Source organism: Alligator mississippiensis, chromosome 1 (assembly GCF_030867095.1).
Source record: "Alligator mississippiensis isolate rAllMis1 chromosome 1, rAllMis1, whole genome shotgun sequence".
NCBI classification, from domain to species: domain Eukaryota; kingdom Metazoa; phylum Chordata; order Crocodylia; family Alligatoridae; genus Alligator; species Alligator mississippiensis.
In genome coordinates this window covers 304,971,309-304,985,480 of record NC_081824.1, presented here as the reverse complement: position 1 = coordinate 304,985,480, position 14,172 = coordinate 304,971,309, and the positions used below count along the sequence as shown (strand labels likewise).

The following is a 14,172-nucleotide window of genomic DNA, read 5'->3' as shown; positions in this document are numbered from 1 at the left end:
GGCCCATGGGGCTCCCCACAGGTCAGGAAATTTGGCAGCAAGGAAGCAGCAATGAGCTGCTGCTACTCCCCTACCACCAAATTTCACGACCCATGGGGCAAACCAGGGAGCAGATGATATGGTCTCGCAAGCTGGTTCTGACCCACAAGTTGGAGATTGAGCACTACTGGTCTGGACTCTCCTAAATCAAGCAGGCTTGTGTTCACATCCCTGCTCTAGCTCTGATGCCCTTTTGATGTCCTGATTCCTTGCTGTTAATGGCTCAAGCCCCAGCTACATTAAAAAGCAAATTTTGAGCACAACAACAGAGACAGCTGTGCTCCTCTGGGACAATGAAAATCACAAAGCACAGGACAAAGCAAATGAGAACTGAGGACAAAGCAGTCTCTGTGGAGGGGATCTGGCTATTGAACAAACTTCCAGATGAGATTAGGCAAATCCTGAGTCTAACCAGCTTTAGGCAATGCCACTAAACCTTCCTTCTGGAGAGCACTTTGTCACTATAGCAAGCCTGACCCTTAGCTGAGACACACCCTCCTACCCAAAAGATAACTTTAGAAAACCTCTAACTAATCAACTAACCCAAAATAAAACATATTTTCCCTCAAATACAGAGTTTAGTTTGATACCAGAAAGGGAGAGATTTTGCAAAGTCCACTAAGAACACCACTGTTACTACTAAGGTTACACAGAAGGGGCTGAAATACTATAGTGATGGCAGCATTATAAAATCCTAATATAAAGCCATACACAGAGTGACCACCAGCATTTTAACAACCATAGTGACTAGCCCTGTTCAGCTCAGATCTGGTTGGTAAGCACTGGTGGCCAGTCCACTCTTGCACTCCCACCTTTGTAGTATCCTGGAAAAATCCTAGCATAGACACAGCCTTAAAACTGCTTCTGGATTATGCCTATTAAGAGTGCTGCAGTTAGCTCATCACTCAGTGTTTACATGCTAGCACACAGGTGGATTTCTAGGGTGTGCCTACTAAGTGATGATCCCTGAGTAAGTCGCACATTTTGGTGACACACTGTCTTGAATTGAATATTACCTGCCAGGTCATATTAATTAACATTCCATCTGTCATAACACAGCAGGACAGTGAGCCGAGGGTGGGAGAAAAAACACTTTCCTACTCACTGTCTACTGCTAATTAGTGTAAGGTTTTTGGGTTGTTGTTGGGTTTTTTTTTAAGGCTGTCCTTGTATGTGTGTGTGTTGGAGTGGAGAGAAGCTGATGAACTTCTCTGGACTCCACTTCTAGAACACCCATGATTAATTAAAACCTTTAGAGAGTGAACCTGGTGCCTGTCTATTCCTAGGGGGAATTCTTTTTCCCTTTGTGTGTCTAATTGGCAGTTTTCTAGCTGCCTAAAAGCGTTTTTGCCACTTATGCACAGTTTACGATTCTATTTCCCCTGCAACATGGACATATAAGTATACACATGTAGACTCAGCCTGCTTTGTTGACTGCTCACTGGTTGGGTAGGTATATGGCTACATACATACACCCATTCTGATGTATCTCCCTGTGTCCCAGGTCACAGAAATATGGCCAATCAAAAACCCATGACTAATAGGTGTCAGGAAGAGAAGGGCAACAACCTTCCCATGTTTTAACCCCAATAGCTAAGCAATTAAAGCACTTGCCCACAAAGCCAGAAACCCGAGCTCTAATGTCCCCTTCCTTGATCCAGAAGAGCCTTGAGCCTGTATATCTCTGACTTCCCAGCATAATATTCTAACTATCACACCACAGGCTAGAATATTTCTCCAGTTTCTTCCTTGCTTTCTTTCTGAAGCTGGCCCCTGGCCAGCCAAGAGAGAGAGATAAGAAGTTAGAGGGGGTGTGGTTCATTTAAATGTTATTTCAACTTATTTGCATATGGCCAGTGTTTATACATGTTTTACAGGACAAAATTATATGTGGGTGATGCTGTAAGGGAGATTGAGGCCACATCTACACAGCCCCTTTGGCAGCAATCCTCAATGTTAGTCAGGGCCCTGAAGAGGAAGGGTCAGTTACTGACATACCTGTGGCTGGAAGAAACCCCCCCTCACTTGGACATAGTTAAAATAGTGTGTTTACTGGAACTGCTTGTTTCATTTGTTAGGGGTGGTTTGTACTATATTTGTGCAAAGCTGGAAGAACTAAATACCAGGAGCTTTTTGCTGGTATAATAGATCAGCACTCCAATCCCAGTAAAGTGTTCCCAGTGTAGACATTGCCTGAGAGGGACTGATAAAAGAGTGGCTCTGGGCAAGAGGCTGGATCCTATAGCTGTTCATTTCCAAACAATGGGCTTTTTAAAAAAAGATGCCGACTTTTTTTGTTTCTGGGGTTTTTTTAATAGCATACATGACCTTGGTTATGGCTGTTAGCTGGGTTTCACTGAAACACACTGTTAGCTTCTTTTCTGAGAGGAGTTTTGCTTGCAAATACACTGTAACTATTTGCAGTGTAGGCCTGCAGGAAAAATGCACCTTAACATATTTGAAGACCATCCATACACAGGCACCAGGAGACAAAAAAGTTACCATCTGGTTTGGAAACCGCAATCACTGGGAGCTGAGAGATACTTCCCTCACAGTGTTTGTCATGGGTCCAAGCTGCCTTCCTCCGGACTTTCCTTCGACACAGGCTGTTGGTGATTTTATTTTGCACCTTTTATTTTTAAATCAGAGAGCAGAAAATCACACGTTGATCAAGAAGAGAAATGAAATTAACCTGAGCAAATTGTTTCATTTATATTTAGTACATTATAGGCAAGAGAAGTGCTATGTACACAAATGAAATAAGGACGCCCAGAAGGAATTAGAAATAAAATCCCCTAAGGAAATCTCAGGACATATCCTGGACAGGGACCTCTCCCATTTAATGAACATATGTATAGTGGTAAGTGTACAAGTGAGAGCGCCAACAAATTCAACAGTAAGTAGTGCAGTGATGGTTCAACTTTACCATCCATTCTTTCACACCAGGATTTGTGGCTGTTATGTGTTTTTTGGGCAAAGCTTTTGATAACTGTAACAGTAAATGAACATAAAATAAGAAATATGAAGGCTGAACTCCTGGCCCCATTCAAAACCATGGAAAAGTTCCCATTGACTTCAGTGGAAACAGGATTTCTCTCAAGGAAACATTAGCAAAGGAGTCTTAGCTTGCTTGACAAGATACTCTTATCACACACAGCCTTACTGCTTCTTTTCAAAAAGGAAGCAAAATATGAGCGCTCCTTCAAACAGATAGTTTTATTCCTCTCAGTGGGACTGGGCATTGGACAGTGGAATCCAAATTTGGGGAGTAATTGCTCTCTTGTGGAGTGTCACGGGGATGCACAGCATGTATGAATGTTTTACTTTACCCCATCTCTACTGTCAGTGCCGCTTACCAGGAAACATTTACTGGCATGTCTATACTGTACCACTGTATATTCTGAAAAGTGAACAAAGTAAGTGGGTTGGGTTTTTTTATAGAAAATATCTCTCTCTTGTATGTGGTGGTGCAGTGTACTCAGCATCTGTAATCAGGTTGACAGTCTTACATTGAAAGAAGCCTAATGAATACTTCTGAGTAGCAGGAAGGCTAGGGATGTATACTTCTGGCAGTTAATATGATGCAAGATTACAATTCTACACTTCAGCAAGCACTGGAGGCTTAGAGTGTTAGTGAGTCACATGCAGTGTCATCTGAACACCAGAAGGTAAATTTTTGTAATTAAATAGAGACATCATACCAATCATAAAATGTTAAAACTGTCCTCATCTCACCTCTTTGATACTTAGTCCTGTTTTGCAGGCAGTGGACAAACTAAAATGACTTGTCTAGAGAGTATATTTAAAGTTTCACTTAACTAATCATCAAATGGTGGCTAAATAAAACATGTAATCAGAACTGGGCTAGCAGCATTATGGGTAACCATCTTTAGAATCATCTTTTTAAACCTTACATGAGTGCTTTTTATGAAAGGCATGCTGTAAGAGCTTCTCCTGCCTACACGCAGTATATGATGTTCAACCTCCCCAAAAGAAAATTGAGCTGAGTGCTAGCATCTCAGGCAGGGTCATGGCAGGCAAGAGGGATCAGGGCCCCTCACCTTTCAGCTCTGACAAGACACACAGACTTTTTCTAAATACTAGACACAGCAAAACCCCATTAAATCATAGATTCAAAATCTCACCTAAAATAACTTGCATATTTCCTCTATTCTTTCTCTTCTCATTCTTCACTTTTATTTCCATCCCAATGTTTTTCTTCAACTTTTTCAGTGTCCTTTCTTTGCCTTCTTCTAGAATTTTTCATTCTCTTTACAATTATTTTTCTCTGTTCAAAGGCATTTTTCTCTTTTGACTTGTCCTTCTCCCCAGCTATTTTTGCCTTTGTTTTGCCCTTTCCCCACTCTGAGTTTCTCCTCATTATATCTCTTCCCTAGCCACTGTCCTTTTCCTAGTCCCCCTGCACCACAAACTTCATGTGATGGAGAACAGCCTGTGATTCCTGATTGCTTTTTCTAAGGATGTGGTAATCATTTTGGAGAGTCATTTTTGGACAGTGGATGTTGTCCTCTAACTACAGATCAGTGACAGCCACAAGCATGGGAAGTTTTTAACCACACTTTGCAGAACCCGTGACTGCCAAACAATTCTTGTGCTAGTAGGAAATGCTTCTTGCTTTTTTACTTGCTCCAACTGTATCGTCCTTCTGCTAAAATGGACAGGGCATTGAGCTTTAGTTAGCATACTACTGACTGCTGTGTGTCCAGAGTAAGTCACTGGATTCTCTCTGGAGCAGTTCTCCTCTGAAGAGGGATTTTTTTTTTCTTGCCCTTCTATCATGGTAGGTATGGACAATTCACAGCTGCTATCCTCATTGTGTTAATAAATAAGAGAGCACCAGATCTCTTGTCTAGTAATTCACAGTTGTCTGAACATACTCCACTTGGCTGTTTATACTCTCAATTTCCCCTGGGACTTTGTGGATAGCAAAGAATCTATAAACCACGTTGTTTAAAAATATACATGATCACACCTGCCATTGGCCCTGGTAACTGCCCTGCAATTGCTCTTTCATTTGGCTTGCTCGGGCTGCCTGTCAGCCTCCCTGCTTTTTAAGTCATGTTCTCAGTGCAACTGTGTCTTTAAAACCCATATCCTTGTGTGGATATCAGCGCTTTGAGGTTGCGTGCTCTCTCCTCCAGGCCTTAGATTCTCTCTCGGCAGGATGTCAGCTGTCCTTCTTGTCTCCTCCCTTCTGTGGGATGGCCTCCTTTGCTCTGGCTGCGATAAGTTTGTTTTCTTCTCTCTCACACCCTGGGCTACTGCTATGCTCAGTGTTTTTCTGCTTTGATACCTGCATTTATTTTCTTATTTCTCTCCTGAGGTCAGCCGCCATTCTTTCTTCATCCAAAGCAGGCCTGAAGAGCTCAGCTATATGACAGGTAGAACTAACAGACCACTGTTTAAATGAAGCAGGATTCAATTTACCCTTTTACAGAGACTAACTGGAAGTTAGCATAAGCAAGAAACTTTCCAGCCTAAGATTTACTTGTGACTGTGTGTTTAAAGGGCCTAATTCATTACTGCCATGGGACTGGGAAATGGGAGGTCTGCGTCTTACCTGAAACTGTCAGTCTTCGCACAGTTTCACACCGTTACATTCTATATACAAGGGGCATGTCTACACATGGGAGATAGTGGACAGATAGTGCCAGCATGATTTCACCTCCACACTACCTTCTGGTGTGGACTTTCTAGCCACATCTGCATGACCCTGTTAATCACATCTTAAGTTATGACCCAGCCACATGTTCAATCGTTTAACGGTGTGATAAAATAAGGAATACGCCACAAAGTTATTCCACAAAAAATGTGTAATAACATTGTGGCTCTTTCTTATCATGCCATTAACTGAACCTGTGGCCACGTGCATCCCCATGACTGGGAGCTGTCAGCCATAGGGATGCATCATGCGCTGCCCCAGCTGAGTCTCACAGCTGATGAGGCTTGCAGCTGCAGCAGCATCACATACGCTGCTGTGGCTATCTTAGTTCGCTGTGCAGCTTACTCCACTTGCAGTTAGTGCATACTAAGGGCTAAGCTCTATTTCAGTTTACATGCCCAAAAGGCATATTCACTGCTATGAAACAGCAGGTTTTGGCACTTTCACTCCGTCTAGAATTGCATGTCACCCCGTGGCAAAACAGAACCACTCCGCGCACATACCTGAAGGAAACTAAAGAGGACCCTCCCATGCTGTTTTAATCTAAAAACCTAATGGTTACTTTACTTGTCTAAGAAACAGAAAACCTGGGTTTTAGGTCTCTTCCCTGCTTACCCAGAGAGGGTTTGAACTGCATCTCCTGCTTCCCAGAAAAGTGTTCTCAACAGCAGGCCAGGGTTTAAATATTACACTCTCCTGCCAGACCCTTGGTGGTACCCTCTTATCCTCGCATTTAATATTCCTTGGGTAAACAGCAGTGGGAAAGATTCTGCCCCACAAGGAGGAGGATCTCAGGTTAGAACCCAGAGGGGCATCTGTCTCAAACCCTCAAACCCTCTGGATTATCTGCTGCCTTTTGCTCCCAAATAGCTCCTTGTCTTGGCTGCCCAGTGGGCCAGTTTCAACAAGGGGGCTAGAGAAAGACCTGCATAATGCCTAACCTGTGTCCTGTTAGTTAGTGCTCTGCACTAAGAAGCAAGCAATGAAGGTTCAAATTCCCTTGTGGTGAGGAGGGAGAGAAACTAGAATCTGGGTCCTCTGCTCCCTTGGGCAAGGGCCCTAAGCCTTGAGCTGTTAGGCTAAAAGGTAGGAGAAGTCTTCTTTCCAATTGCTAGTTATGGGATTTTCTTCATTAAATTCTCAGGACTTAGTTGGCCTTATGCATGTACCCAGGCAATTCTATTTTGCTGTACAGCTGCCCATCCAAACCACAGCCCCACCAAGCATGCTCAGTGGGTGTACATACACTTGCACACCCAGAGCTGAATTGCAGAACTGCCACAAACTTCTGTTAAACTGCATGCCATTTAGGGAACTAGGATTTAGTCCTAAGTATGTCTACCCCAGGAGCTCATGCTGAGCAGCTAGCGTACCACACCTGATCACTGCATGCTAACTTCTCCATGATGACAAGCCCCAAGTGCAGGGGTTAGCTACTCCTGGAAATCCTCCACGCTGCTATGTTAGGATTGGTTCTGATTTGAGAGTGAAGAGATAGACCCCCTTTCCGTGGTCTGAACTGTGCCAGCATATTTCGTTCCAGAACACAGTCCAGCTGCTGGAAAAGAGCCATCTGAGCTGAGCAGGCTACTCGCTGGCTGGAGTGATCATGGAGGATTCTTGTGCTGGAGTAATACAGCAGCAAGCCACAGACCCACTGAGACTCTTCTATGCCCAAGCGCCATTAGGAACAAATCCATTTTTATGCCTAAATGTTAGGTCTTTTTACGGCTTTTGAAACCTGTACAAAAGCGGTTGTGTGCCACATGTGGCCTTCAATTGCTCTGTGAAATAGCCCTTGGATTTTAGCAGGCACCTATTCATAGTTTGGTATTAAAAGAGGCGTTCAAAGTAATGAAAATAGGCTGCTTTTATACGAGCCCTGTAACAAAATAAATTGAGGGGAATGTGTTAACTTTTGTTTTATTTAACTTTGCCAACTTTCAAGTCAGCTCTCAAGCACCCAGAAGGTTTTAGAAAATGTTTAATCTAGCTCAGACAATTTCCTGTACTCCCTAACTGGACCACCCCATTTTCTGAAACACTGCCAAATCGTCTTAGTTTCTCGATGGCCCCGGCTTGCTCCTCTTTCACAATTTCTTGCTGTCCTCTCACCCCCGCCCTCAAGCCGTTGCATCTGCCTTAATATAGCCCAGAAGAGGAACCTCCTAGAATTCACTGTGAACACCTGATTAAACAAACCACTAGCAATTGCCACTAAGTGTCACACAAGCCCTATCTACTGGAGAACTGCAGCAGCCTCCTGGCAGGATGGAAGTGGTTTGAGCATGACAGTGCAGCCTGTCTGCACTCTCCTCCCTGTTACAAGTGCCCACAGCACACCATGCTTTGCCACAGCTAGTGAAGGGTCTGTGAATCGTTTTGCCTGCATCCTTAGTTCCTTGAAGCAGGTGCCAAGGGTCTGTGACTAAGCACCTGTTCGCATGCTCCGTTTGTTTCAGTGCACGTCTTGAATGGTTCCACCCTCCTCCAGAAGCCACATGTGTGCCCTCCTACCTCACACCTGCAGTGCAGATGTCAAGGTGAAGAGTCCACAGGTTTCTGCTAGCTGGGAACCACTTTATGCCTAAATTACATGAGGATATGCAGCAGCAACTGGGGAGGTAAGATGTTTGATTTCATTCATCTTGCTCTTTTAGTCAGCAATTCTTGTGGGTGTCCATTTGCTGTTCTTTGGCCTTTGGCCTTGTTTTGACCTTGTAGCTGGACTCAAACTTTGTTTCTTGATTATGAGGCCTTCTATCCACCCCTCCCATGCTGTAAATCCCAAGCAAGACCACTTCACTTCCATGGTTCTCCACCACCCACTTGTGGTTCCCCTCCACTCCCAACCCCTCTGCATTGCTCATGCGGGAGGAAGAGGAAGAGGAAGAGGAGCTGGCTGTGTTTCATGGAGTCCTAAAGAGAAGCATTCCCTCTGGACCTGGGTCTGGCTCCCTTCTATCATTGGATCCTAAACAGAAACACAAGAAGGGAAGTTAGCTCAGCTGCACACCAAGCCAAAAAGAGAACTGGAGGGCTTGGGGAGGGGACCAACAATATTCAAGTTAAAAATAGAAAGGCCTCTATTTCTATGACCCTGCCACCCAAAACAGAGAGGTCTCTTTGGGGTCTCCAGGCCCAGGCTATGTTCAGAACTGCAGATGGCTGGTGCTAGTTTAGCCCAGTTTCTTCTGGATGCAGCAGCTTCCACAGCTGCCTGAGTCGGACAGATTTGAGTGGTGAACCATTATCATTTGCCTGGGTCTATTCACCCAATGGACGTGGGAAGGCATTTTTGGAGAGGAGCCAGAGCCAAGAGGAAGACAAAAGGAAGTAAACCATATCTAATTGGAAGAGGTTTTGTTAGGATCAAAGAGGTCTCTGGGAACATCATGGACCTACAGGCCTCATATTCAGATATTCAGGATGCATGGGTTTCCTTGTGGAGTTGAGAGCATTTAATCTCTTAAAACCCAAACCTCCTGCCTCCTCCACCTGCAGCCCTCTCCTCTGTCAGGGGTTCTATGGAGGGTGTCCTAAGACCCACTACACATTTGGAAGAAAGCTATAGGTTAAAAAATAATTTCTCATGGCTGTTACAGCTGTTGAATATCTTGAAATAAACTCTAGTACATTTATTGAAGAAACCAACTTCCCCTCCTTTAGACTGAAGCTGCACTGTTTATTATTTTACCCTGTTGCTGCTACAGAATTGTTCTCCAAGTCACCCAAGAGCCTACCCCTAGGTTATAAATAAAACTGCCTTTAATTATAGTGATTTATGCTTTAGATATTTGTATTTGATCAGTAAACAGTACTGCAAATTTCGGGGCATGGTAAATAAGAAACCTTGTCCAGTTTAGGTATTTCGAACATCCACATCCCAGAAGATCTCTGCACCCAATGTGAAGGGGATGTTTTAACGCTACAGAGGGTGTGTCTACGTGAGATGCTACTGTGTAGTCATTACTGTACATTTATTTAGTATTTCTACTAGCAAGTACTAAATAAATGCACCGTAACCGGAGTTACCAAACAGTCGCGCCGGCAAACATCTTTTAGGTGACACTACTGCACAGTAACCTAATAATACTGCACGGTAGCACATTAGCACTGTCCATGCTGTGATGCGCTACTGCGCAGTATTTTTTGGTTACTGTGCAGTCAGCATCTTGTGTAGATGTGCCCAGAGTCTGCAAATTGCTAAGTCGACTTCCCAGTTTTTGACCCCAGGAAACCACTTGAAACATATGTCTGCCAAGAGCTAATATGAACTTTTTTACAATAGTACTGTTATTGTGAACTTCTGTATGCATATATCTCACATATCCTGCTGCCTCTAAGTGATATGTATAAAATGCTCTGTTAAACTGGATACCTGCTGTTGTAGCTTCAAGAATCCCTAAGCTACACAGTTAAACCTGTGGCACTAGGGTGAGGGATTTCTGGAAACTGGCTACTATGGCTAGTAGCTCCAGGAGGCTGCATTTTAAGGTTAGTGCCAGGAAATCAGCTCTCCTGATGTCATGAGGTTAAACAAATGCCTGATAAAGAAATAAACCTGTCAAATAAATTTACTTTACAGAGAAGCTGGGCACTGGAGGGGTCTCTAGTGTGTAGTTGAGGGGAAAAAAAATCTGCATGTTTACTCACAAAGGGGCTGATACTGCATGACTGTCTTTAAGGGAAAACTGACAAATGAGGTGTGGAATTAAGTTGCAAGTTATCCCTTTTTGTGATTAAAAGAATAATCATCAGGCAGAGGGAGTTACTTCCTCTGCAGTGCTGTGTTCAGGAACATGGACCCACCTGGCACTACTCCCAAGGCACTTCTCTGGGTTCCTCACAAGTGTTCAGCACATTTGGATGTTACTGCAGTATAAATAATAATAATACTGGTGTTGTGAAGCAGAACAACATTCAAAAGCTACCTGGCCCTGCAAAATGCTATTGAATCACATACTTAATACACATAGACAGGGCAAAACAAGTGCATTTGTAATCACAAATACTTCACCTCATCCTGGAACTGGCTTTTCCAGTGCCTCAGTCCTGCTTCAACTCCATTGAAACTCCTGCAGCATCCTGGATATAACCAAGCATTTCAACAAGCTGGAGCCCCAAATGGGTAAATTTTGATTGCCTTCTAGCAGCAGTAGTTTGCTGTTGAATAACCTTGGAGACAGAAAAACTGTTCTGTGTAGGTGAAGAAATGAGCTGGTCTGAATCACTAGTGCTTTTAGATTAATGCACCCTTTTTTATGCTCCCCTGCACCCGCAATCACTGCCTGCCTCTGAGGACAGTCACTTGAAAAATACCAAAGCACCTTGTTGATGTAATGTATTTGCATCTCTTTGTTGACTTTGCTAATCAAACCTAAGTCTCTGAGAGCAGAGGTAATCAAAGGAATGCTGGTCCTCTGGATAGACCTGCCATTTAATTCACTAACCCCCTGAGGACTGGACAAAATTGGACACCCTTTTGGACTGTGGACTGCTAGCAGGCTACACCAATTGTCAAATCTAGGCCTTCATCCCAGGAGCAGAGCTGCTGCTGCTCAGCATCTGGAGTCATATGACTTTGTTCATTTTTGATCCCTTGCTAATTGGGCTCCACTGAGAGTACAGTTGAATGAGTGAACGTAGGAAGTGGTTGGTACTGTGGTGAACTGGCTGCACCAGAGTCTGTCCTTGCAGTAAGAGGCCTGCATTCTGAAAGACATTTAACTGAGTCAGGGGTACCTCAGCATTGTGGAGCAAGGCTGAACTGCAAGCACAGAAAGCAGCCTCAGGCATGTGACAGCCTTGAATATACAGCTCATCAGCATGACTCAGAGTAAGAAAAAATGAGGCCGTCAAAAGCCTCGTTCCTAGCTTTGATTGTGTGCTCTCCACTCCAGCATCCTCTGGTAATCTGGGAAGGGGAAGGAGCAGCTGTAACTACTGGACCAAGTGTTAGGAGGCAGGATTGTGGGGGAGGAGGATTAATCACAGAAGTATTCAGAACTGATCCTTGCTCTGGAGAAATCTTATTACCAGGAGATTGATGACATCAGCACTGTCAGGTTCCTGCCCTCTTCGTAGTGCATAGCAGTTTTCAACCACAGTTCTCAAAAGGGGCAACCGTGGGACAGAGTAAGCAGCATGCCCAAGATCACATGCTCTCTCAGTGGTGGAGTTAGTGTTAGACATTCCCCACCTCCCACAGATCTCTGGGCTCCCAGCAGTGCTCCATCAATGAAGACTTATAGCTTCCTTTTAATCAGTAAGCCAGCCGAGCTAGGTGTCTTTGCATCATTCTAGCTCTTGTTAAATTTGCATACTGTATTTGCCAAGGGTTATTAATGTTGATCAGCTGTTAAATAATCAGTCCTTTTCATTTCAGGTAGCCTGTCAGGACATGCCTTCATGTCGGTTTTATATAAACAAGAGTTTTATGGCCTGCTTGAACAGAGTTTCCATTATAGAGACCTTTCCTTGAAATTCCGGCAGCTACATATACTGAATGCTATCTCTGCCATCGTGACCGTCTGCTACCTGTGTTGACAAACTCTGTACATCCTCAGCACATTAAAATGGCTCTGGCTAAGAGCACTGAGATGAGATCAAGCTGGAGAAACCTCTGACAAAACACAGGCTGGAATTCCTGCTTCTGAGAGGGAAGAACCTGGTAGATGAGAGGGAGATAAGAACATCTGCCCTTGAAAGTGAAACCATCTCCTTCTAGAGAGAGTGGTTGGGAAACAGCAGGTGGGAAATGTTGTTTAAAAACCACCTCCAAGTACCCCATCCCCTAAGGGGCTCCTGCCACTCAGATTACAGCCCCTAGCACAAGTTCTTCAGGGAGAGTCACACCTCTCCACTCCTTCAGGTTAGCCAGCCTGCACTGGGGAGTGTTTTAAATGATTGGCCTAGAAATGGTGAAGCTGAATGAGAATAGCAGAAAAAAAGGAAAACTTGTAGCAACCATTTCCAGTCTATTTGTTTAGTAGCTCTAGAAAGTCACCTGGAAACTCTAGAAAGAGAAAATACTTTGTGAGGATTGGGTGGGAACACTTCAGTAACCACTTTGTACCCATGCATCTAGTTACATTCAATTTATATAACATTTACAGAGCCAGAAAGGAAAGCAGACATAAGCTTCCTGAGGATTTAATAAAGTGTTCAGTATACACAGAGCCTGTTTTTAAATGGACCCGTAGAAAAGAAAACATTGCTGTGTTGGAAGTGACCCTCATAGATGACACATCAATGAACCATGATACAACTGGACAATACACAACTCCTCACATGCCAGCCATTCCCTATCCCCTCTCCTCTTCCCTTGTCGTGCCAGCATACTTCAAGTAACTACTGCATTTTGTAGTTGTTAAACTGATTTTTCTTTTGAGTTGTAAGTAACAACGGTAGCTAAAGAGCATACTGCTTGTACATGGGTGTTTTCTCTCCTTTCTCTCACCCTCCCTCCATGGCTTTGTATTGGTGGGTCAGGGATGAAACAGGGAGGTGGTAGGAGGACTAGAGCAGAGACATTACAAGTAGCACCTTTCCCAACACTGGCTGGCATATAGGATGCAGACCCCACCTCTGGCTGAGCCTTAGGTATCTAAAGTGGCCAACCTGTTTAAAAAGCTTAGACCTATTTTACAATGAATACATTCAACCATTACAATAGTGTTGCAGACATATATACTGCCCTCAGTGTGTGGGACTGACTTAACAGAACAATGGTAAATGTCAACAGATTCCACGTGGGGAGTGCCTGACTGCAGAGATAAGGGGGAGTGGTGTGGGTCCCTGCTAAGCCTAATAGAAATATTTCCCCAACCCATGACAGTAAAGAGGAGGATATGGTGAAGTGTGAGTAAGATGAAACCGTAGGAACAAACAATGCCTGCTGAGCTGGTCAGTTCAGTGGCGAGTAACTTCTCACCAGCAGCTCTGTGTGCTGCAGGCGAACTCATGGGTGCGCAGAGCTGCCTTATTCCATTGAAAGAATAGGCACTTCTCTGAACACACAGCATCCATGAATGCTTGGGCAAGAGGGATGCCGTTTTTTTACTTCTCTTCCCTTCCTCTGCCCCAAGCAGTGATGTACACTGTCACTGACCAAGGAAGGGGAAACACAACAGAGCCTCAAACTTTGACCTGTAATTCCCATTCTTCGGTGTGAACCACAAAATCCAGAACCAGTTAATCTGCCTATTGCTCACTCTGCTGTTTAAGAGATTCCCAGGCCGTTGCTGACAGGGCATGTATAACACTTATTAGATGACAAAGCAGGAAGTTAAAATTCATAAATTGATTCTTACATTAACTAGCTATTCCTGTTCAATTATTGACAATTTTGTTAATGGATTATTTAAATTATTCTGATTTTTAAAATTACATGTTATTTTATAGATGCATATTTACTTTTAGAAAAAAACAACTGCATCTATTAACAT

General features: G+C 43.8%; 1 long non-coding RNA gene across 1 annotated transcript; it reads left to right on the top strand.

The window, feature by feature from the left end:
* Positions 1-5,243: 5,243 nt before the first annotated feature.
* On the top strand, positions 5,244-12,901 carry LOC109282865 (uncharacterized). The gene is made up of 3 exons (XR_002089897.2): positions 5,244-5,441; positions 8,185-8,346; positions 12,111-12,901. It is a non-coding gene; the product is annotated as an uncharacterized LOC109282865 (long non-coding RNA).
* Positions 12,902-14,172: the final 1,271 nt, after the last annotated feature.